General features: G+C 35.6%; 1 protein-coding gene across 1 annotated transcript in view; it reads right to left on the bottom strand.

Annotated features, from left to right (window-relative positions):
* Positions 1-26,965, bottom strand: part of LOC142350531 (uncharacterized) — a 59,472-nt gene that overhangs the window by 233 nt on the left and 32,274 nt on the right. The gene's annotated exons all lie outside the window — the stretch shown is intronic.

Raw genomic sequence — 26,965 nt, 5'->3', positions numbered from 1 at the left:
TTTCTTCATAGAACAAAACTAGCAAAACAATGAGAATTGACCAGATATTCGAATTTTGAACAATTTCTCAATTTAGTTTTATTCCAAATGCCACAAATCTCCTTTGGATTTTCAACCCAGTAGCTTAAGATTATTTAAGTTAAGGCCGTCTATAGTTTAAAAGGAATCATAAGTTTAGACGTTCGCAATTTTTTCTTTCTTTATTTCTTCTCTAATCAAAATCATTGGGCGTGATAGCAACTAGTAGTAAAACAATCTGCAAAAATTGTGCTTAAAATAAATGCGTAGAATAGTGGCGCGCCGAGTATATGAGCTCGAGCAAATGTTCTTTTTGCAATGAACTCTTGCAACCTAACAGCATCGAGTTGATGTTGAAGAACCACTTTTAAATGTTTCAATGGTCATTCACCTAATTTCCACAAATATTTTGCTCTGGTTTTTGCCTCTTGGCTTCAAAAATTCTGTTCATCTAATCGAGTTTTCGTCTAACCTCACATCCTTTGTTCTTTCAGCTTCCAAATCAAAGTTGATACTCGTATAAAAATTATTTTAGCAGATACCGAAAAGTTTAAAATCACAATTTGTATTTCATTTTTTCAAACCCGTTGCTGAGGAATTTCTAAGCATTACAGGCCGCTGTGACGCTTGATTATTCAAAATTGTTAGGAGAGTAAATTAACTCAAACTATTTATCTAATTTTTTTGCAACCAAAATATGAAGGGAGTAATTCAAATCGGGTTTCTTTAGAGGCGAATATCACTTTTTTTAACTTTCATTTCAAAAAACACATTTGAAGTAACTAAGGAGAATTTACAAAGAGAATCTGCTGGAAAAATTTGGCTGTGAAATCTAAGAATTGCTTTTTTTGAATAGCTGAATTCTTTCACAATTATGACAAGTGAACAGATATCTTAGAAAGGTTTTCTCTTTTGTAATGTTCTTCTACACAAAATTGTCTGTTTTTTTTTAAATTCTGAGAAAAGATAGATTGAGAACAAAACCATTTACTCTCATCGGACCCACTTTTGCAGCTTAAATGTTGCAATGACAGAAGTTTTTTTAATGATCTCGAGGGCGATAACTTTTGTGACTATTAAGTTATGAAAAACATCAAAATTAAAGGTAAACCCTAACTGCAAGTATTTTTCACAAAAATTGCAAATTGGCGGCGAATTCCCCATTTTAGTTGGGATAAGCAATCTTTACAAACATCAGTAGTTCCGAAACCTTCTTAAAGTTAAAGAAAATTAAAATCAAGTTTCATGTTCAAAAACTTTGGAAAGTGGTTGCAAAATATTGGAACTTCTGAATTTGAGGGTAAGTGTAATCCGAGATTTCGGTCTGGATTATTTGAAAACTTTGTCACGTCAGTCATTGCAACCGCTTGAAATGAGCAATTGAACTCCTTGGTAATAAAAACTGGGACAGTTCTCCATCATTGGTTTGAAATAATTTTAAGCTCTTATATTGAGCTGGATGTCTAAATGGAAGTCTCATTTTTGGTTGAAACTGTTACAAGACATTCTACCCAAAGCCGAAAGTTCGTCAGTGGAAAAATACCAAAGGCCGTAATACTGGATAAAAATGAAGTTGAGTTGTTCCTCTCTTTTCTTATTTAATTGTCCCAAGCCAAAAAATCTCATTGAAATTACTTGCTTTTTTGCGCTCTTTTAATTTAAACCGGTTAGTTTGATGTCAAGAGCGGTTGCCATAGTTTTTTATCGAGTCCGACGATACCCTGATGCTTGACTGTGCAAATTGCATAGTCATATCCATAAGAATACGGAAAGTGATGAACACAAGACTAAATGTTTGAAAAATGGGTACTTTAAGTGTGGGGCATTTTATCATCACGCAATGAAAACAGTTTTTACATTTTTTTTTGCTTTAAATTAGAAAAAAAACCAAATTGAAAAATTGGAAGAACAAAGTTTTTAGAACAGTTAGGTATAAGATATGAAAGAGCGCTATCGCCTTATTGGAAAGGACTTCGTTTTTTGTCAGTGTTTCAATTTCTTTTTCAATTGTGTTTCAACACATTTTCATTTTTTTTGCTTCAGATGGTGTCACGAAAGCCCAATAGTCAATTGGAGAAATTGAGTAACTATTACTATTATTAAATAATTGCTTAGCTACCGAATCAAATCGTTGTTACTATCACGTGTGTTTATTTCAATTTTCATCATTGTCAATTTTTCGGGAGTTTTTTCAAAGACACGATCTTCTTGGTAATAGTCCCCATCGTTTTGATGTTGTAGTCAAAACAAAAAGGGTTAATAGTTTGTTGAATGTGGTAACTGCTTATTAAACTGTTTTGCTACGAAGTTTTGACTTTTCCATCACTGCTGTCAAACAACTTTTCCACAATACCGACGGGCCAAATGCCTCGTGGAGTCAGGTCTTCTAATATCCGTACAAGGTGTCCAATTTCGAGAGGCTTCTGATCTTTTATCCATTTGGATCTCCTAGCCATTGTGGGTATGAACTCGCGCAGGAGTCGTGTCCAAAATTGCTGTGAAAGGGTAATACACTTCTTCCAGTTTTTGTTGCAATCTTTAGTGATTAACAATAATGACGGCAAAATTTTGTGAGGTCGATAGATAAGGAAATTGTTGTCCGGAACGTAAGTCAGAGGCCTGCTGTTGAGGATTTCTTCTACTTGAGTTAGGAAAGAGTGAAAAGTTTCTTCGATCAACACTTGAGAGCTAATCACTGAGTAGAGAATTCGTTTTGAGGACTGCACAAGTCTTTTCCACGCTCCCCCGAAGTGATATGCGTACGGTGGATTGAAATTCTTTTCGATTGTCTGTTTCAATATACGGTCACTAATTTTCTGTTGGTCGAGTCTGTTTGTCTTTGTAATGAGTTCGCAAGAGGCACCAACGAAACTTTTACCATTATCAGAGACAATGAGGCGAGGGTTTCCTCGTCGAGCAGTGAATCTTAGTATCGCTTGAATGAAAGAGTCAGTGATTAACTGATAAGCTGGTTCTAGATGAACGGCTCTTGAGGTAAGTCTCGTGAAAATGCAGGCGTTTATTTTGGATACAGGTTGTCGCTTTATTGCGAATGGACCAGAAAATCTACACCTAAATTTTAAAAAATAAAGATTTCAGTGTTTGAATTTCTAAAGTCTAGCAGAGGTGCTATTTGTGGTGGTATTGCTACTGCGTTTTGTCGACAACAATAAAAACACCGGTTAATTATTGCTCGTAAGGTGGAGCGAAGGTTGATCACAATAAAGGACTGCTGAACAATGAGGCGGCAATGGTCAAGTCTCGTATGTCCATTGTCAATGTGAACATCTCTAAGCATAAGAACAGTTATATTTTCTTTGCCACTTAGAATTATTTGTGAATTCATGCTTTCGTCCAGTTGAATTGCATTAGCGAGCCGTCTATTTGCTCTTATAACTCCGTCCTCGGAAATGAAAGGTAATAAATTTTTGATTTTAGAGTGCGCTGGAACGTTTTGGTCTTTGCGAAGACAATCCACTTCTTCTTCGAATGAGAGTTAATGGGAGTGCCTCAGTAGATAAATTTTGCTGGTAGCGATTAACTTTATGGTCGAGTGGAAACTTCTTGTTGTCGTTTTGCGATTGCTGATGAATAAAAATACTAAAACAAAAATTCGTTTGAGTTGTTCAAAACTGGAAAACCTTTTGGGATCAGTGAGTGGCTGGTTTGCTTTTGAGAGAGCCATTGAAGCTGCCGAAGGATAATTTGTGACGTCTGTTGGAAGCCACTTTGTTGGGTCATGTTTTGAGAAAGGAGGTCCGTTAAACCAACGCCATTCTGGTTTGAATTCTTTTAGCTTTAGCCCTCTCGTTCCGTCATCAGCTGGATTCAAGACTCCTGGAATGAATGTGACGCCAGTCTGACGTTGAAGATGTTTCAAGAAATTCGGCAACTTTGTTTGCTACATACATTTTGTGTCTTTCTTTGGAGTTGTAAATCTATTGTAGTGTGGCTGCGCTGTCTGACCAGAATGTGTTTTACCAATTGTTACATCGAGTTTTTGCTTTATGAAAAAGGCTACCCGAACTCCAATGACAGCTGCTGCCAGTTCTAGTTTTAGGTATGCTTTTTGTCGAATTGGGGCAACTTTTGTTTTGCCCATGAGAAAACTGATTGAACAAGTTGAATCCGCATAATCTGTTCTTAGATATGCTAGGGCACACATTGCTGTTAGAGAATCGTCGCAAAAGATATGTAAACTAGATTCATTAGTGGGTTTTTTCTCCTTGAACAGGAATCTTGGTAGTTTAATGCTAGAAACGGTTCTGATTTCTGCTATATGTGACTTCAGGGTTGCATCAAAGCTGTTAGATAAAGGGTTGTACCATTGTTTTCCTAAACGCCAGAAGTCCTGCACGATTGTTCTTAATTGCACGGTGAAGGGCGCATTAAAACCAATCGGGTCGTAGATCGATGAAACACTCTTGTTCTGCTGTTGATAACAAAAATGTCTCTGGACACTGACCGCTGTATTCCTAAAACTCTCTCGGTATCAGTTGTTAATATTTGTTTGTTTATTTCTCCATGTTTTAGAATAGGCGTCAGCATTGTAGGCTCTTTTTTATCGTTAGGATTCTGATCCTCTTGAGGGATTGGATTGACTTTTTTGTTTCGAGTGAATTGGAAGACCATTTGGTTAAATTGAAACCTCCAAGCGAAAGTAAAATTTTCAAAACCTTTGAAAGGGAAGTGGCTTCTTTGACTGTGTCTGATGAATGACAAAGGTCATCCATGTAAAAGGAACGTAAGACCACTTTAGAGGCTGAAGGGTACTGCAGGTAGTTTTGCTCTGCTATTCGTCGTAGGGCAAAATTGCAGCTGGCTCCAAAACTTTGCCTTTTAAATTGGAAGCAAACTGTCTTTTCGTCTTTTTTCCACAGCAATCGCGGAAATTTCTGGTTATGGAACCCCTACTTGCATAAACAAGCATTCAATGTCTGCAGATGTGGAAACCTTTTTCTGTCTGAACCTGCGGATAACATCGGTCAAGTTTTGCATCAAGTCAGGCCCTGGCATGAGCTGACTATTCAATGAATATCCACGATACTTGGATGCTGCGTTCAAAACCTTTATAACTTTTATTTTGTCAGGGTTTATGACAAAGGTGATGCGGGATGTGCCAATTGTTTGAAGTCGTTTTATCAAGGGGAACCTCTGCAGTATAGTTCTTTTTCTGATCTTCTTCGACTGTTTTTTTTGCATTTCGCTAGCAGTTCCGAATCCCTCTCTAGGCGCTTAACTAGGGCGTTGAGTTGCTTGAAGGCCAGAGGGAAGTTATTTGGCAGGTCGGCATTGTTTTTCCATAGAAGGCCAACATGATATCGTCCTTCTTGCAACTCTACAGTAGATTCCCGTTTATTGCTGCCCGTTTATTGCACTCTGCGTTGGGGCGTACTTATTTACTGGACGGCAAGTTTTCAACCAGTTGGTACTTCGTTGTATAGAATGTCGTCTATTCCGCAGCACTCTCTAGTTTCATTTTTGACTATTTGAGATCGGCATGTTACTTCTGAAAGCAGATCAGTTGTGCCTGATGCAGTCCATCCAAGTTATGTCTGAATAGCTCTTGCTGTGTTTGGGGGACCATAGTGAATCTCTCTAGGCGCAATGAGGTCAAAATTGTCACATCCAATCAAAATAGAGATTTGGTTGATGTCGACGCTGGGGTACGTTGTGTTTCAAATGTTCAGGTTGTTCGCAGATTTTTCGAATCCACGCTAAATTATATTGGGGAAACTCTATGTCGGCGGCAATTTGAACGTCTTCCATATCAAAATTTGACTAGAATTCATTCTTTTAATTAAAAGATTGACGATAGTGTATGTCAGTCACACGTTTTGTTCCATGGATACCTTTTTACAGTTCTGTGTGCTTGGTTTTTTACCACGAACGATTTCAAGTACTGAAGCAGTTTTCGTTGGTATCACTGATACGACGCTTCCGTTGTGTAGGAAAGCGTATGTGTTTATTGACTTACAATCCCTTGAGAGTACTACGAGATGTAGAAATGGTGGACGTTCAGATGATGCAGTTGTACTATATGTGTTGAGTTTGCTGAGTGACTCGACTCATAATGTAAATGTTTATGATGACGTTTGTTACAATTTCTACAGCTCTGCGTTGATGGAAATTTCTTTGACAAATGTCCTAATTTAGGGCAGTTTAAACATAGTTTAAAGATGGCGTCGCGTCCTTACGCTGCTTAACGGACAAATTTTTTTGCATATATATATATATATATATATATATATATATATACATATATATATATGTATATATATATATATATATATATATATATATATATATATATATATATATACATATACATATATATATATATATATATATACATATTCTGTGGTTGCCAACCTCGAATTGACACTTTGAACACCTGCCATATTGAGGAACGTTTTGTTCTTCTCCTAACTCTAGCAGCTGATTTCTGGAACTATTGAACCGTCTTTGATTTTGACTGCTTTCTTTATTGGAAGCTGAAATTGGCTGCATGGTGGATCTCTTGCTTTGCGTGGACGCATCTTGCTGTACCTTGAAGCTTTATTTAGCATATCTAGAGTGAACATGCAATAAGAGAGTTATGGCGTCCCGTATTTGTTCAGCCATTTTTACTCAGCTTGTTTCGGAAAAAGGTTCTAAATTCTCGAAGGTTTCGGCAGTTAAAAAGAGCCGTTCAGCGAACTGCTCTAAAGAGGGAGATTCGATTTGATTTTGGGCACAATGTTTGCTCCAGTAAACTAGTTGGCTATAAGGTAATTTTTATATTGCAACTTGCGTATTCATTGTTGACTTCAGGTCATAGTCGTATACCAGGCGTGTAAAAATATTTACTAAGTCGTTTGCAAAAATGCTAAAATTGTCAAAATTTTTGGGTCACTGGGCTGAAGGATTTGGAAACGATTCCAGTTTTTCTAAATATGCATTGACAATGACACCAGCCTTGCCATATTGTTTCTTGAGTTCGGCTAAAGCTTGGTGATAGCATTGTCCATCGCATTCGTAGCCTTTTACTAAGTTCTTTGCTTGTCCAGTGAGAAGTGGTTGTGCGTCATCTTTTCTGTAGTGCTGAGCGGCCTCAAGTCAATGACAGGCTCAAATAACTGTGTCCAATCTGTCCCAACCAGTGGATTGCCATTATAGGTGTCGAGTTTTAGCGTTGGGAGGCTTCCTGATGAGATCGGGGAAGTGATAAATTGTTGCATTTGTGTGTGGTCCTAACCATTTGCCAGACTAAATGATGGTTGATGTTGATGTGGAAAGTAATTTTGGTCAAACAAACTTCTGGTTTTTGTTGCATGGAAGGGCAGGTTTGTGTTTTCTAGGTTTCGAAACGTTTTCGGTTGATTGGAACTAAGTGTGAAACCTGTGGAAGCTGGTATGGTTTCCTGAGGAGTTTTTCTTTGTTCTGATTCATTTTGTTGTGTTTGTTGATGGATGCTTGTTCGCAGTCTTGTTTCTGTATCTGCTGAATTGTTGACAAGATCACAACTGACTTTAAACTTTCTTCGAACCATTATAAATTTTTTGCGAGAGCCGCGTTTGATTTCTAAGGTCTCGTCTGTAAACAGACAGTGTTATCATTAGTCTAGGTTGAGTAGGAGAAACTCATTAGTCTTTTCTAAATCAGAAAGTAACTGTTGAATATCCCTTTCTCCTTATATAATCTTGTCTTATTGCAGGTTGTCATCGGTTGAAATGCCTTCGATTAGGTTGTTTAAGCTTGAAGCGCAATATTTATGAAATCTCCGCTGACTTTCAACGGCTTTGGCAGACATGACGAATTTTTACGTAAAAAAGTTCTTTGGTAAATGTTGTTTTTTTGATCAATGGAAACCGTAATTGTGGTCAATATAGATTTTGAAGCTGTGTTAGTCTGCTGTAACTCTTGCTGACTGTTTGATGTTGAAATTTGGGTTACAAGAAAGAACTATTAAGACGGATAAGTACGAGGTCCTTTGATTTTTGGAGAACTGGCCACTGGCACCTCACGGAACCTGGGGACGGTTAGAAGACAATGTTATCTCTACCAGCTGAACGATGGCACCTCACGGAACTTGGGCACAGCTAGTAGAGATATTCTGGAATTAAACTGTAGTCTTTCAAGTAGATGCAATGGCACCTCACTGAGTCTTGTGAGCACTTAAGGGAAATAGAATTAGGAAAATGTAAGTTGAAGTAAACACCAAGTTGAGCAGATGCAAGTACATGAAATCCGTTTGCATTTAGAAACTTTGCTGTGAGATCTGTTGTTCAATTTTACCTTGTAATCTTTGTACATAATCTTTTGCTTGATAAGGTGGTAAAGATTGAGCGACCAGATTTGTTGGGAGTGAAGATGGTCCTTAGTTTTGAAGTTTTTTGCGCCTGATATATGATGACTAAATCCTCTGTATTTCCTGTTGACATTGGGTTTCTGACAACGAGTTCTCTGGGACACCGTCTCGAGGATTTTGTTTACGGCTGCAAATCGCTCTTTTTCTTTCGTTTTGTTCTGGTATTCCTAATAGAAATATTTCATTGGTTCTCTCGGTTAAGAAAATTGCGAGTTCATTTAATTGATTTGCAATGTTATTTGGCGTTTTATCTGAAGGTTTGCAGCCGTTATCTAAGTCGTTACCGCCGATAAACAGTATGATTTTACAGTACCTGTTGATAGGGGGAACAAAATTACAGAAGGCCAACATGATATCGTCCTTCTTTCAACTCTACAGTAGATTCTAAAACTTTTGATGCCCATTTATGGCTCTCTTATTTTGTGACGTACTTATTTATTTGACGGCAAGTTTTCAACTTTGTACCAGTTGAGTAGTTCGTCGTATAGAATGTTGTCTATTTCGCAGCACTCTCTTGTTTTATTTTTGACTATTTGAGATTGGCATGTTACTTCTGAAGGCAGATCAGTTTTGCCTGACGCGGTCCAGCCAAGTTTTGTCTGAATATCTCTTGATGTGTTTGGAGGACCATAGTGAATCTATCTAGGCGCAATGAGGTCAAAATTGTCACATCCAATCAAAATAGAGATTTGGTTGATGTCGACGTTGGGGTATGTTATGTGTTTCAAATGTTCATGTTGTTCGCACACTTTTCGAATCCACGCTAATTTATATTGGGGAAACCCTATGTCGGCGGCAATTTGAACGTCTTCCACATTGAAATCTGATTAGAATTCATTAATTGAAAGGTTGACGATAAGGTATGTCAGTCACACGTTTTGTTCCATGGATACCTTTATACAGTTCTGTGTGCTTGGTTTTTCACCACGAACGATTTCAAGTGCTAAAGCAGTTTTCGTTAGTATTATTGATACGACGCTTCCGTTGTGTAGGCAAGCGTACGTGTTAATTGTCGAAATCTGACAATGTATCAACTACTCTTTCCGTATACCGGCTAGGTCAAAAACTCATTCACTTTTAGGCTCTTTTCCAGTTGACATTGGGTTTGTGGCGACGAGTTCTCTGGGACACCTTCTCGAGGATTTTGTTTACGGCTGCAAATTGCTCTTTGTTTTTGTTTCGTTCTGGTATTCCTATTAGAAATAATTCATTGGTTCTCTCGGTTAAAAAATTTGCGAGTTCAATTAACTGATTTGGAATGTCAATTGGCGTTTTGTCTGAAGGTTTGCAGCCGTTATACAAGTCGTTACCGCCGATAAACATTATGATTTTACAGTACCTGTTGATAGGGGGAACAAAATTATATACGTCTTTGATAGTTGCGCCGGGAAGGGATAAGATATTCCGGTTTCCAGATTCGAATGTCTTCCCTGTGAATCTGTGATCAAAATGAACATCGATTTTGAATTTTGAAGATTTGAAAAGATGATATCGCATGTCACATACAATCAATGGGCATCAAGAAAATATGTGAGTTAAGGTCCTGAGGAAAAAATTCTGGGATCTCAGGTCAAAAGGATCCAAAATTTTGTTGCTCGGGATTCCGGTTGGCTTGGATACTGAAGTTCAGAAACTAATGCTGGCTGGTTGACGTAGCTGGAGAACCTGGTTGGCCAAAAAAATGGCTGCAGAAAATTGCTGCTGGTTAATAGCTGCTGGTGGGGAATACTGGTTAGCAAGGAAAAAAACTAGGTTTGGGAATACCGCTTATTGTTGGTTGCTGCTGCTGGGAATTCTGGTTAGCCAGGAAAATTCCCGCAGGACGCTGCTGCTAGTTGGTAGCTGCTGGTGGGGAACCCTGGTTGACCAGGAAAAAAACTATTTTTATCAAGGGGAACTTCTTCAGTATAGTTCTTTTTCTGATCTTCTTCGACTTTTTTTTGTATTTCGCTAGCAGTTCCGGATCCCTCCCTATGCGCTTAACTAAGGCGTTGAGTTGTTTGAAGGCCCGCGGGATGTTATTTGGCAGGTCGGGGTTGTTTTTCCATAGAAGGCCAACATGATATTGTCCTTCTTTCAACTGTACAGTAGATTCTAAAACTTTGGATGCCCGTTTATGGCTCTCTGATTTTGTGACGTACTTATTTATTGGACGGCAAGTTTTCAACTTTGTACCAGTTGAGTACTTCGTCGAATAGAATGTCGTCTATTTCGCGAGGTCGAAATTTCATTCTTCTTCAGACTCTATTTCAAAGCTTACACTCCTCTTTAGGCTCCCAATTTACTGGAATAAGTCCTTGACTAGGTTGAAAAAGAACTTATGTTCAAACACTATAAGGAGATTTTTTGAGCTCGAAATTGACAACGTATCGACTACTATTTCCTTAGACCAGCTAGGCCAAAAACTCTTTCACTTTTATACTCCCTTTGAATGCTGAAAGACCTCCTTAAAACCACAAACTATTTGCATAAATTCTTGATTAGTTTGAAATATAATTTATGTTGAAGCACTATAAAGAGTTTTTGGAGCTCGAAATTTGACAACGTATCAACTCCTTTTTCCGTAGACCAGCTAGGTTGAAAATTCATTCTCCCTCAAACGCTATTCCAAGGCTGGCACTCCTCCTTAGACCTTCAATTTAATTGAGTAAGTCCTTGACTAGGTTGAAAAACAATTTATTTTGAAAAACTATATAGAGAGTTTTTGAAGCACCAAATAGGTCAACTCCTCAAATTCTTTGTTCATGGACCAGCTAGTTCCAAAATTCAATCCTCTTCAGACTCTATTCCAAAGCTGACACTCCTCTTTAGGCTCTCAATTTACTTGAATGAGATCTTGACTAGGTTGAAGAAGAAATTATGTTCAAACAACATATGGAGAATTTGAGCTCAAAATTGACAAACTATCGACTACTTTTTTCATAGACCAGCCAGATCAAAAAATTTTTTTGATTTTCATACTGCTTTCAAATAATGACAGTCCTCCGTAGACACTCAAACTATTCGAATAAATCCTTGATTAGGTTGAAAAACAATTTTTGTTGAAACACTATAAAGAGTTTTTGGAGCTCGAAATTTGACAACGTATCAACTCCTTTTTCCGTAGACCAGCTAGGTTGAAAATTCATTCTCCCTCAAACGCTATTCCAAGGTTGGCACTCTTCCTTAGACCTTCAAGTTAATTGAGTAAGTCCCTGACTAGGTTGAAAAACAATTTATTTTGAAACACTTTATAGAGAGTTTTGAAGCACCAAATCCGACAACGTAACAACTTCTTTTTTCATGGACCAGCTAGGTCGAAATTTCATTCCTCTTCAGACTCTATTCCAAAGCTGACACTCCTCTCTAGAACCTCAAGTTATTTGATAAGTCCTTGACTAGGTTGAAAAACAATTTATGTTGAAACAAGATACAGAGCGTTTTTGGATCTCGAAATATGACAACGTATCAACTACTGTTTTGGTAGAACCACTACGTTAAAAACTCATTTGTTTTCAGGCTTCATTCCAATTTTTACACTTCTCCTTAGACCCTCAAACTAAATGAAAAAGTCCTTGACTAGGTTGCAAAACAATTTATGTTGCAAAATTACATAGAGAGTTTTTAGAGCTCGACGTTTGACAACGTATCAACTACTTTTTTCGTAGACCAGCTTGGTCTAAAATTCATTCTCCCTAAACGCTATTCGAAGGTTGACACTCTTCCTTAGACCTTCAAGTTAATTGAGTAAGTCCTTGACTAGGTTGAAAAACAACTTATTTTGAAACACTTTTAGAGAGTTTTGAGGCATTAAATCGGACAACGTAACGACTTCTTTTTTCATGGACCAGCTAGGTCAAAATTTCATTCCTCTTCAGACTCTATTCCAAAGCTGAGAATCCTCTTTAGGCTCTCAATTTATTTGAATGAGATCTTGACTAGGTTGAAAAAGAAATTATGTTCAAACAACATATGGAGAGTTTTTGAGCTCAAAATTGACAAACTATCGACTACTATTTTCATAGACCAGCCAGATCAAAAACTTTTTTTGATTTTCATACTGCTTTCAAATAATGAAAGTCCTCCGTAGACACTCAAACTATTCGAATAAATCCTTGATTAGTTTGAAAAACAATTTTTGTTGAAACACTATAAAGAGTTTTTGGAGCTCGAAATTTGACAACGTATCAACTCCTTTTTCCGTAGACCAGCTAGGTTGAAAATTCATTCTCCCTCAAACGCTGTTCCAAGGTTGGCACTCTTCCTTAGACCTTCAAGTTAATTGAGTAAGTCCTTGACTAGGTTGAAAAACAATTTATTTTGAAACACTTTATAGAGAGTTTTGAAGCACCAAATCCGACAACGTAACAACTTCTTTTTTCATGGACCAGCTAGGTCGAAATTTCATTCCTCTTCAGACTCTATTCCAAAGCTGATCCTCCTCTATAGAACCTCAAGTTATTTGATAAGTCCTTGACTAGGTTGAAAAACAATTTATGTTGAAACAAGATACAGAGCGTTTTTGGATCTCGAAATATGACAACGTATCAACTACTGTTTTGGTAGAACCACTAGGTTAAAAACTCATTTGTTTCCAGGCTTCATTCCAATTTTTACACTTCTCCTTAGACCCTCAAACTAAATGAATAAGTCCTTGACTAGGTTGCAAAACAATTTATGTTGAAAAATTACATAGAGAGTTTTTAGAGCTCGACGTTTGACAACGTATCAACTACTTTTTTCGTAGACCAGCTTGGTCTAAAATTCATTCTCCCTAAACGCTATTCGAAGGTTGACACTCTTCCTTAGACCTTCAAGTTAATTGAGTAAGTCCTTGACTAGGTTGAAAACAATTTATTTTGAAACACTTTTAGAGAGTTTTGAAGCACCAAATCGGACAACGTAACGACTTCTTTTTTCATGGACCAGCTAGGTCAAAATTTCATTCCTCTTCAGACTCTATTCCAAAGCTGAGACTCCTCTTTAGGCTCTCAATTTACTTGAGTAAGTCCTTGACTAGGTTGAAAAAGAAATTACGTTCAAAAACTATAGGGAGAGTATTTGAGCTCAAAATTGACAACGTATCGACTACTATTTTCATAGACCAGCCAGATCAAAATTTTTTTTTTGATTTTCATTATGCTTTCAAATAATGACAGTCCTCCGTAGACACTCAAACTATTCGAATAAATCCTTGATTAGGTTGAACAACAATTTTTGTTGAAACACTATAAAGAGTTTTTGGAGCTCGAAATTTGACAACGTATCAACTCCTTTTTCCGTAGACCAGCTAGGTTGAAAATTCATTCTCCCTCAAACGCTATTCCAAGGTTGGCACTCTTCCTTAGACCTTCAAGTTAATTGAGTAAGTCCTTGACTAGGTTGAAAAACAATTTATTTTGAAACACTTTATAGAGAGTTTTGAAGCACCAAATCCGACAACGTAACAACTTCTTTTTTCATGAACCAGCTAGGTCGAAATTTCATTCCTCTTCAGACTCTATTCCAAAGCTGACACTCCTCTTTAGAACCTCAAGTTATTTGATAAGTCCTTGACTAGGTTGAAAAACAATTTATGTTGAAACAAGATACAGAGCGTTTTTGGATCTCGAAATATGACAACGTATCAACTACTGTTTTGGTAGAACCACTAGGTTAAAAACTCATTTGCTTTCAGGCTCCATGTCAATTTTTACACTTCTCCTTAGACCCTCAAACTAAATGAATAAGTCCTTGACTGGGTTGCAAAACAATTTATGTTGAAAAATTACATAGAGCGTTTTTAGAGCTCGACGTTTGAAACAATTTTAGAGAGTTTTGAAGCACCAAATCGGACAACGTAACGACTTCGTTTTTCATGGACCAGCTAGGTCGAAATTTCATTCCTCTTCAGACTCTATTCCAAAGCTGAGACTCCTCTTTAGGCTCTCAATTTACTTGAGTAAGTCCTTGACTAGGTTGAAAAAGAAATTACGTTCAAAAACTATAGGGACAGTACTTGAGCTCAAAATAGACAACGTATCGACTACTATTTCCATTGACCAACAAGGCCAAAAACGTTTTCATTTTCATACTGCTTTCAGATAATGACAGTCCTCCGAAGACACTCAAACTATTTGAATAAATCCTTGATTAGGTTGAACAACAATTTTTGTTAAACACTATAAAAGTTTTTGGAGCTCGAAATTTGACAACGTGTCAACTTCTTTGTTCGTAGAATAGCCAGGTCCAAAATTCTCTCTCTCGCATAATCTACTTGGACACTCCTCCCTTGACCCTCAAACTTTTCTAATTAGTCCTTGACTTGGTTAAAAAACAATATGTGTTGGAACAATGCTAAGAGACTTTTGAGATCGAAATTTGACAACGCATCGACTATCATTTCCATAGACCAGATCTAAACTCTTCCACGTTCATACTCCCTTCGAATCTTGACACACTTCCATAGAACCCAAAACTATTTGCATCAATCCTTGAATAGGTGGAAATATTATTTATGTTGAAACACTATAAAGAGTTTTTGGAGCTTGAGATTTGACAACGCATCAACACCTTTTTTTCGTAGACCAGCTATATCAAAAACTCAATCGCTCTCATAGTCCATTCGGATGTTGACACCCTTCCTTAGACCATCAAGCTATTCTAATAATTCTAATAGTAGGTTAAAGAACAATTTACTTTGAAACACTGTATAGAGAGTTTTTGGAGCTCGAACTTTTAAAACGTAACACTTACTTTTTTCGTAAATCAGCTGGGTCAAATTTCCTTCAACTTTCTTACTCCAAACAGATTTTGACACTCCTCCCTAGACCCTCAAACTATTTTCAAAGGTTCTTGACTAGGTTGAAAAAGAATTTATGTTGAAACACTGCATAGAGAGTATTTGTGCTCGTAATTTGACAACGTAACGACTACTACTTTCATAGACCAGCTAGGCCAAAAATTCTTTCACTTTCAAACTCCCTTCGAATGCTGACACACCTCCTTATGACCACAAACTATTTGCATAAATTTTTGATTAGGTTGAAATATGATTTATATTGAAACACTATAAAGAGTTTTTGGAGCTCGAAATTTGACAACGTATCAACTCTTTTTTTCATAGACCAGCTAGGTTGAAAATTCATTCTTCCTCAAACACTATTCAAAGGTTGGCGCTCGTCCTTAGACCTTCAAATTAAATGAATAAGTCCTTGACTAGGTTGAAAAACAATTCTTTTTGAAACACTATATAGAGAGTTTTTGACGCACCAAATCGGACAACGTATCAACTTCTTTTTTCATGGACCAGCTAGGTCAAAACTTCATTCCTCTTCAGACTCTATTCCAAAGCTGACACTCACATTTTAGACTCTCATTTTCTTTGAATAATTCCTTGACTAGGTTGAAAAAAAATTATGTTCAAACACTATATGGAGAGTTTTTGAGCTCAAAATTGACAACGTATCGACTACTACTTTCATAGACCAGCAAGTTCAAAATTTTTTCATTTTCATGCTGCTTTCAGATAATGACAGTCCTCCGTAGACACTCAAACTATTTGAAAAAATCCTTGATTAGGTTGAACAACAATTTTTGTTGAAACACTATAAAGAGTTTTTGGAGCTTGAGATTTGACAACGTATCAACTCCTTTTTTCGTAGACCAGCTATATCAAAAATTCATTGCTCTCATAGTCCATTCGGATGTTGACACTCTTCCGTAGACCATCAAACTATTCTAATAATTCTAATAGTAGGTTATAAAACAATTATGCTTCTATTGAAAACAATTATTTTGAAACACTGTTTCGAGAGTTTTCGAAGCACCAAATTGGACAACGTATCAACTTCTTCTTTCATGGACCAGCGAGCTCGAAACTTCAATCTTCTTCAGATTCTATTCCAAAGCTGACACTCCTCTTTAGGCTCTCAATTTACTTGAATAAGTCCTTGACTAGGTTGAAAAAGAACTTATGTTCAAACACTATAAGGAGATTTTTTGAGCTCAAAATTGACAACGTATCGACTACTATTTCCTTAGACCAGCTAGGCCAAAAACTCTTTCACTTTCATACTCCCTTTGAATGCTGACAGACCTCCTTAAAACCACAAACTATTTGCATAAATTCTTGATTAGGTTGAAATATAATTTATGTTGAAACACTATAAAGAGTTTTTGGAGCTCGAAATTTGACAACGTATCAACTCTTTTTTCCGTAGACCCGCTAGATTGAAAATTCATTCTTCCTCAAACGCTATTTCAGAGTTTTTGTGCTCAAAATTGACAACCTATCGACTACTATTTTCATAGACCAGCAAGATCAAAAACTTTTTTTGATTCTCATACTGCTTTCAAATTATGACAGTCCTCCGTATACACTCAAACTATTCGAATAAATCCTTGATTAGAATGAACAACAATTTTTGTTGAACACTAAAGAGTTTTTGGAGCTCAAAAATTGACAACGTGTCAACTCGTTTTTTCATAGACCAGCTAGGTTGAAAATTCATTCTTTCTCAAACACTATTCAAAGGTTGGCACTCGTCCTTAGACCTTCAAATTAAATGAATAAGTCCTTGACTAGGTTGAAAAACAATTGTTTTTGAAACACTATATAGAGAGTTTTTGAAGCACCAAATCGGACAACGTATCAACTTCTTTTTTCATGGACCAGCTAGGTCAAAACTTCATTCCTCTTCAGACTCTATTCCAAAGCTGACACTCACATTTTAGACTCTCATTTTTTTTGAATAATTCCTTGACTAGGTTGAAACAAAATTATGTTTAAACACTATATGGAGAGTTTTTGAGCTCAAAATTGACAATGTATCGACTACTACTTTCATAGACCAGCAAGTTCAAAAATTTTTCATTTTCATGCTGCTTTCAGATAATGACAGTCCTCCGTAGACACTCAAACTATTTGAAAAAATCCTTGATTAGGTTGAACAACAATTTTTGTTGAAACACTATAAAGAGTTTTTGGAGCTTGAGATTTGACAACGTATCAACTCCTTTTTTCGTAGACCAGCTATATCAAAAATTCATTGCTCTCATAGTCCATTCGGATGTTGACACTCTTCCGTAGACCATCAAACTATTCTAATAATTCTAATAGTAGTTTATAAAACAATTAGGCTTCTATTGAAAACAATTATTTTGAAACACTGTTTGGAGAGTTTTCGAAGCACCAAATTGGACAACGTATCAACTTCTTCTTTCATGGACCAGCGAGCTCGAAATTTCAATCTTCTTCAGATTCTATTCCAAAGCTGACACTCCTCTTTAGGCTCTCAATTTACTTGAATAAGTCCTTGACTAGGTTGAAAAAGAACTTATGTTCAAACACTATAAGGAGATTTTTTGAGCTCAAAATTGACAACGTATCGACTACTATTTCCTTAGACCAGCTAGGCCAAAAACTCTTTCACTTTCATACTCCCTTTGAATGCTGACAGACCTCCTTAAAACCACAAACTATTTGCATAAATTCTTGATTAGGTTGAAATATAATTTATGTTGAAACACTATAAAGAGTTTTTGGAGCTCGAAATTTGACAACGTATCAACTCTTTTTTCCGTAGACCCGCTAGATTGAAAATTCATTCTTCCTCAAACGCTATTTCAGAGTTTTTGTGCTCAAAATTGACAACCTATCGACTACTATTTTCATAGACCAGCAAGATCAAAAACTTTTTTTGATTCTCATACTGCTTTCAAATTATGACAGTCCTCCGTATACACTCAAACTATTCGAATAAATCCTTGATTAGGTTGAACAACAATTTTTGTTGAACACTAAAGAGTTTTTGGAGCTCAAAAATTGATAACGTGTCAACTCGTTTTTTTGCGGAACAGCTAGGTCCAAAAGTCTCTCGCTCACATAATCTACTTGGATGTTGACACTCCTCCCTAGACCCTCAAAATTTTCTAATTAGTCCTTGACTTGGTTAAAACACAATTTATGTTGAAACAATACTAAGAGAGTTTTTGAGATCGTAATTTGACAACGCATCGACTATTATGTCCATAGACCAGGTCAAGAACTCTTTCAAGTTCACCCACGTTCGAATGTTGACCCACTTCCGTAGAACCACAAACTATTTGCATCAATCCTTGATTAGATGGAAATATAATTTATTTTGAAACACTATAAAGAGTTTTTGGAGCTCGAAATTTGACAACGTATCAACTCACTTTTTTGTAGACCAGCTAGGTCAAAAAATTGTTCGCTTTCAAGTTTCATAATCGATATATTTTAATATGTCCTTGGCTAGGTTGAAAAACAATTTATGTTGAACCACAATATTGAGAGTTTTTGAGATCGAAATTAGACATCGTTTCAACTATTTTTTTCGTAGACCAGCTAGGTCAAAAATTCAATCGCTCTCATACTCCATTCGGATGTTGACACTCTTCCTTAGACCATCAAACTATTCTAATAAAATTAATAGTATGTTAAAAAACAATTTATTTTGAAACACTGTATAGAGAGTTTTTGGAGCTCGAAATTTTAAAACGTAACACTTACGTTTTCCGTAAATCAGCTAGGCCAAAAATATTCTTCAGCTTTCATACTCCATTCAGATTTTTCGCACCTCTGTAGACCCTCAAATTTTTTTCGAAGGTCCTTCTCTGGGTTGAAAAAGAATTTTCGTTGAAACACTGCATAGAGAGTATTTGAGCTCGAAATTTGACAACGTATCGACTATTATTTTTATAGACCAGCTACGCCAAAAACTCTTTCACTTTCATACTCCCTTCGAATAATGACACAGCTCCTTAAAACCACAAACTATTTGCATAAATCCTTGATTAGGTTGAAATATAATTTATGTTGAAACACTATAAAGAGTTTTTGGAGCTCGAAATTTGACAACGTATCAGCTCACTTTTTTGTAGACCAGCTAGGTCAAAAAATTGTTCGCTTTCAAGTTTTATAATCGATATATTTTAATATGTCCTTGACTAGGTTGAAAAACAATTTATGTTGAACCACAATATAGAGAGTTTTTGAGATCGAAATTAGACATCTTTTCAACTATTTTTTTCGTAGACCAGCTAGGTCAAAAATTCAATCGCTCTCATACTCCATTCGGATGTTGACACTCTTCCTTAGACCATCAAACTATTCTAATAAAATTAATAGTATGTTAAAAAACAATTTATTTTGAAACACTGTATAGAGAGTTTTTGGAGCTCGAAATTTGACAACGTAACACTTCCTTTTTTCCGTAAATCAGCTAGGTCAAAAATGTTCGTCAGCTTTCTTACTCCATTCAGATTTTTCGCACCTCCGTAGACCCTCAAACTTTTTTCAAAGGTTCTTGACTGGGTTGAAAATGAATTTTTGTTGAAACACTGCATAGAGAGTATTTGAGCTCGAAATTTGACAACGTATCGACTATTATTTTCATAGACCAGCTACGCCAAACCTCTTTCACTTTCATACTCCCTTCGAATAATGACACAGCTCCTTGAAACCACAAACTAATTGCATAAATCCTTGATTAGGTTGAAATATAATTTATGTTGAAACACTATAAAGAGTTTTTGGAGCTCAAGATTTGACAACGTATCAACTCCTTTTTTTGTAGACCAGCTAGGTCAAAAATTGTTCGCTTTCAAGTTTTATTCCAATGTTGACACTCCTCCTCAGACGCTCAATATATTTTAATAAGTCCTTGACTAAGTTGAAAAACAATTTATGTTGAACACTATATAGAGAGTATTTGAACTCGAAATTAGACATCGTTTCGATTAATTTTTTCGTAGACCAGCTAGGTCACAAATTCAATCGCTCTCATACTCCATTCGGATGTTGACACTCTTCCTTAGACCATCAAACTATTCTAATAAAATTAATAGTATGTTAAAAAACAATTTATTTTGAAACACTGTATAGAGAGTTTTTGGAGCTCGAAATTTTAAAACGTAACACTTACTTTTTCCGTAAATCAGCTAGGCCAAAAATATTCTTCAGCTTTCATACTCCATTCAGATTTTTCGCACCTCTGTAGACCCTCAAATTTTTTTCGAAGGTCCTTCACTGGGTTGAAAAAAGAATTTTCGTTGAAACACTGCATAGAGAGTATTTGAGCTCGAAATTTGACAACGTATCGACTATTATTTTCATAGACCAGCTACGCCAAAAACTCTTTCACTTTCATACTCCCTTCGAATAATGACACAGCTCCTTAAAACCACAAACTATTTGCATAAATCCTTGATTAGGTTGAAATATAATTTATGTTGAAACACTATAAAGAGTTTTTGGAGCTCGAAATTTGACAACGTATCAGCTCACTTTTTTGTAGACCAGCTAGGTCAAAAAATTGTTCGCTTTCAAGTTTTATAATCGATATATTTTAATATGTCCTTGACTAGGTTGAAAAACAATTTATGTTGAACCACAATATAGAGAGTTTTTGAGATCGAAATTAGACATCGTTTCAACTATTTTTTTCGTAGACCAGCCAGGCCAAAAATTCAATCGCTCTCATACTCCATTCGGATGTTGACACTCTTCCTTAGACCATCAAACTATTCTAATAAAATTAATAGTATGTTAAAAAACAATTTATTTTGAAACACTGTATAGAGAGTTTTTGGAGCTCGAAATTTTAAAACGTAACACTTACTTTTTCCGTAAATCAGCTAGGCCAAAAATATTCTTCAGCTTTCATACTCCATTCAGATTTTTCGCACCTCTGTAGACCCTCAAATTTTTTTCGAAGGTCCTTCACTGGGTTGAAAAAAGAATTTTCGTTGAAACACTGCATAGAGAGTATTTGAGCTCGAAATTTGACAACGTATCGACTATTATTTTCATAGACCAGCTACGCCAAAAACTCTTTCACTTTCATACTCCCTTCGAATAATGACACAGCTCCTTAAAACCACAAACTATTTGCATAAATCCTTGATTAGGTTGAAATATAATTTATGTTGAAACACTATAAAGAGTTTTTGGAGCTCGAAATTTGACAACGTATCAGCTCACTTTTTTGTAGACCAGCTAGGTCAAAAAATTGTTCGCTTTCAAGTTTTATAATCGATATATTTTAATATGTCCTTGACTAGGTTGAAAAACAATTTATGTTGAACCACAATATAGAGAGTTTTTGAGATCGAAATTAGACATCGTTTCAACTGTTTTTTTCGTAGACCAGCCAGGCCAAAAATTCAATCGCTCTCATACTCCATTCGGATGTTGACACTCTTCCTTAGACCATCAAACTATTCTAATAAAATTAATAGTATGTTAAAAAACAATTTATTTTGAAACACTGTATAGAGAGTTTTTGGAGCTCGAAATTTTAAAACGTAACACTTACTTTTTCCGTAAATCAGCTAGGCCAAAAATATTCTTCAGCTTTCATACTCCATTCAGATTTTTCGCACCTCTGTAGACCCTCAAATTTTTTTCGAAGGTCCTTCACTGGGTTGAAAAAAGAATTTTCGTTGAAACACTGCATAGAGAGTATTTGAGCTCGAAATTTGACAACGTATCGACTATTATTTTCATAGACCAGCTACGCCAAAAACTCTTTCACTTTCATACTCCCTTCGAATATTGACACAGCTCCTTAAAACCACAAACTATTTGCATAAATCCTTGATTAGGTTGAAATATAATTTATGTTGAAACACTATAAAGAGTTTTTGGAGCTCGAAATTTGACAACGTATCAGCTCACTTTTTTGTAGACCAGCTAGGTCAAAAAATTGTTCGCTTTCAAGTTTTATAATCGATATAATTTAATATGTCCTTGACTAGGTTGAAAAACAATTTATGTTGAACCACAATATAGAGAGTTTTTGAGATCGAAATTAGACATCGTTTCAACTATTTTTTTCGTAGACCAGCCAGGCCAAAAATTCAATCGCTCTCATACTCCATTCGGATGTTGACACTCTTCCTTAGACCATCAAACTATTCTAATAAAATTAATAGTATGTTAAAAAACAATTTATTTTGAAACACTGTATAGAGAGTTTTTGGAGCTCGAAATTTTAAAACGTAACACTTACTTTTTCCGTAAATCAGCTAGGCCAAAAATATTCTTCAGCTTTCATACTCCATTCAGATTTTTCGCACCTCTGTAGACCCTCAAATTTTTTTCGAAGGTCCTTCACTGGGTTGAAAAAAGAATTTTCGTTGAAACACTGCATAGAGAGTATTTGAGCTCGAAATTTGACAACGTATCGACTATTATTTTTATAGACCAGCTACGCCAAAATTTTTTTCACTTTCATACTCCCTTCGAATAATGACACAGCTCCTTAAAACCACAAACTATTTGCATAAATCCTTGATTAGGTTGAAATATAATTTATGTTGAAACACTATAAAGAGTTTTTGGAGCTCGAAATTTGACAACGTATCAGCTCACTTTTTTGTAGACCAGCTAGGTCAAAAAATTGTTCGCTTTCAAGTTTTATAATCGATATAATTTAATATGTCCTTGACTAGGTTGAAAAACAATTTATGTTGAACCACAATATAGAGAGTTTTTGAGATCGAAATTAGACATCGTTTCAACTGTTTTTTTCGTAGACCAGCCAGGCCAAAAATTCAATCGCTCTCATACTCCATTCGGATGTTGACACTCTTCCTTAGACCATCAAACTATTCTAATAAAATTAATAGTATGTTAAAAAACAATTTATTTTGAAACACTGTATAGAGAGTTTTTGGAGCTCGAAATTTTAAAACGTAACACTTACTTTTTCCGTAAATCAGCTAGGCCAAAAATATTCTTCAGCTTTCATACTCCATTCAGATTTTTCGCACCTCTGTAGACCCTCAAATTTTTTTCGAAGGTCCTTCACTGGGTTGAAAAAAGAATTTTCGTTGAAACACTGCATAGAGAGTATTTGAGCTCGAAATTTGACAACGTATCGACTATTATTTTCATAGACCAGCTACGCCAAAAACTCTTTCACTTTCATACTCCCTTCGAATATTGACACAGCTCCTTAAAACCACAAACTATTTGCATAAATCCTTGATTAGGTTGAAATATAATTTATGTTGAAACACTATAAAGAGTTTTTGGAGCTCGAAATTTGACAACGTATCAGCTCACTTTTTTGTAGACCAGCTAGGTCAAAAAATTGTTCGCTTTCAAGTTTTATAATCGATATAATTTAATATGTCCTTGACTAGGTTGAAAAACAATTTATGTTGAACCACAATATAGAGAGTTTTTGAGATCGAAATTAGACATCGTTTCAACTATTTTTTTCGTAGACCAGCCAGGCCAAAAATTCAATCGCTCTCATACTCCATTCGGATGTTGACACTCTTCCTTAGACCATCAAACTATTCTAATAAAATTAATAGTATGTTAAAAAACAATTTATTTTGAAACACTGTATAGAGAGTTTTTGGAGCTCGAAATTTTAAAACGTAACACTTACTTTTTCCGTAAATCAGCTAGGCCAAAAATATTCTTCAGCTTTCATACTCCATTCAGATTTTTCGCACCTCTGTAGACCCTCAAATTTTTTTCGAAGGTCCTTCACTGGGTTGAAAAAAGAATTTTCGTTGAAACACTGCATAGAGAGTATTTGAGCTCGAAATTTGACAACGTATCGACTATTATTTTTATAGACCAGCTACGCCAAAATTTTTTTCACTTTCATACTCCCTTCGAATAATGACACAGCTCCTTAAAACCACAAACTATTTGCATAAATCCTTGATTAGGTTGAAATATAATTTATGTTGAAACACTATAAAGAGTTTTTGGAGCTCGAAATTTGACAACGTATCAGCTCACTTTTTTGTAGACCAGCTAGGTCAAAAAATTGTTCGCTTTCAAGTTTTATAATCGATATATTTTAATATGTCCTTGACTATGTTGAAAAACAAATTATGTTCAACCACAATATAGAGAGTTTTTGAGATCGAAATTAGACATCGTTTCAACTATTTTTTTCGTAGACAAGCTAGGTCAAAAATTCAATCGCTCTCATACTCCATTCGGATGTTGACACTCTTCCTTAGACCATCAAACTATTCTAATAAAATTAATAGTATGTTAAAAAATAATTTATTTTGAAACACTGTATAGAGAGTTTTTGGAGCTCGAAATTTGACAACGTAACACTTCCTTTTTTCCGTAAATCAGCTAGGTCAAAAATGTTCGTCAGCTTTCTTACTCCATTCAGATTTTTCGCACCTCCGTAGACCCTCAAACTTTTTTCAAAGGTTCTTGACTGGGTTGAAAATGAATTTTTGTTGAAACACTGCATAGAGAGTATTTGAGCTCGAAATTTGACAACGTATCGACTATTATTTTCATAGACCAGCTACGCCAAAAACTCTTTCACTTTCATACTCTCTTCGAATAATGACACAGCTCCTTAAAACCACACACTATTTGCATAAATCCTTGATTAGGTTGAAATATAATTTATGTTGAAACACTATAAAGAGTTTTTGGAGCTCAAAATTTGACAACGTATCAACTCCTTTTTTTTGTAGACCAGCTAGGTCAAAAATCGTTCGCTTTCAAGTTTTATTCCAATATTGACCCTCCTCCTCAGACCCTCAATATATTTTAATAAGTCCTTGACTAATTGAAAAACAATTTTTGTTGAACACTATATAGAGAGTATTTGAACTCGAAATTAGACATCGTTTCAACTATTTTTTTCGTAGACCAGCTAGGTCAAAAATTTTCTTCAGCTTTCTTACTCCATTCAGATTTTGATGCACCTCCGTAGACCCTCAAACTTTTTTCAAAGGTCCTTGACTACGTTGAAAAAGAATTTTTGTTGAACAACTGCATAGAAAGTATTTGAGCACGAAATTTGACAATGTATCGACTATTATTTTCATAGACCAGCTAGGCCAAAAACTTTTTCACTTCCATACACCCTCTGATGTTGACACACTTCCGTAGAACCACAAACAATTTGCATAAATCCTTGATTAGGTTGAAATTTAATTTATGATGAAACACTATAAAGAGTTTTTGGAGATCGAAATTTGACAAATTATCAATTCCTTTTTTCGTAAACCAGCTAGGTCAAAAATTCGTTCGCTTTCAAATTTTTTTCCAATGTTTACACTCCTCCTTAGACCCTCAATATATTTTCATAAGTCCTTGACTAGGTTGAAAAACAATTTATGTTGAACCACTATATATATAGAGTTTTTGAGCTCGAAATTAGACATCGTTTCAACTACTTTTTTCGTAGATCAGCTCGGTCGAAAAATCAGTCGCTCTCATACTCCATTCAGATGTTGACACTCTTCCTTAGACCATCAAACTATTCTAATAATTCTAATAGTAGGTTAAAGAACAATTTATTTTGAAACAAAGTATAGAGAGATTTGGAGCTCGAATTTTGACAACGTAACACTTACTTTTTTCGTAAATCAGGTAGGACAATTATTCTTCAGCTTTCATACTCCATTCAAGTTTTGACACACCTCCCTAGAACCTCAAACTATTTTCAAAGGTCCTTGAAAAGGTTGAAAAAGAATTTATGTTGAAACACAGCATAGAGAGTATTTGAGCTCTAAATTTGACAACGTGCCGACTATTATTTTCATAGACCAGCTGAGCCAAAAATTCTTTCACTTCCATACTTCCTCCGACGTTGACACACTTCCGTAGAACCACAAACAATTTGCATAAATCCTTGATTAGTTTGAAATTTAATTTATGATGAAACACTATAAAGAGTTTTTGGAGATCGAAATTTGACAACATATCAACTCCTTTTTTCTTAGACCAGCTAGGTCAAAATTTCGATCGCTTTCAAATTCTGTTTGAATGTTGCAACTCTTTTTTAGACCCTCAGACTTTTCTGATTTGTCCTTGACTTGGTATAAAAACAATTCATGTTGAAACACTACATAGAGAGCTTTTGAGCTCGAAATTAGACATCGTTTCAACTACTTTTTTCGCAGACCAGCTAGTTCAAAAATCCAATCGCTCTAAAACTCCATTCGGATGTTGACACTCCTCCTTAGACCCTCAATATATTTTAATAAGTCCTTGACTAGGTTGAAGAACAATTTATGTTGAACCACTAAATAGAGAGCTTTTGAGCTCGAAATTAGACATCATTTCAACTATTTCTTTCGCAGACCAGCTGTGCCAAAAATTCAATCGCTCTCATACTCCATTCGGATATTGATACTCATCCTTAGACCATCAAACTCTTCTAATATTTCTAATAATAGGTTAAAGAACAATTTATTTTGAAACACAGTATAGAGAGATTTGGAGCTCGAAATTTGACAACGTAATGCTTACTTTTTTCGTAAATCAACTAGGACAATTATTCTTCAGCTTTCATACTCCGTTCAAGTTTTGAAACTCCGCCCTAGAACCTCAAACTATTTTCAAAGGTCCTTGAATAGGTTGAAAAACAATTTATGTTGAACAAATATATAAAGGGTTTTTGAGCTCGAAATCAGACATCGTTTCAATTACATTTTTTAAACTAGCTAAATCAACATTTCAATCGCTCTTATACTCCATTCAGATGTTGACACTCTTCCCTAGACAATCAAACTATCCTAATAATTCTAATAGTATGTTAAAAAAACAATTTATTTTGAAATACTGTATAGAGAGTTTTTGAGATCAAAATTTGACAACGTATCAA

This window comes from Convolutriloba macropyga, chromosome 12 (genome assembly GCF_964194025.1).
Source record: "Convolutriloba macropyga chromosome 12, txConMacr16.3, whole genome shotgun sequence".
In the NCBI taxonomy this organism is placed as follows: domain Eukaryota; kingdom Metazoa; phylum Xenacoelomorpha; order Acoela; family Convolutidae; genus Convolutriloba; species Convolutriloba macropyga.
Note: the sequence above shows the minus strand (reverse complement) of the source record. Positions and strands in the feature narration are given on the sequence as shown.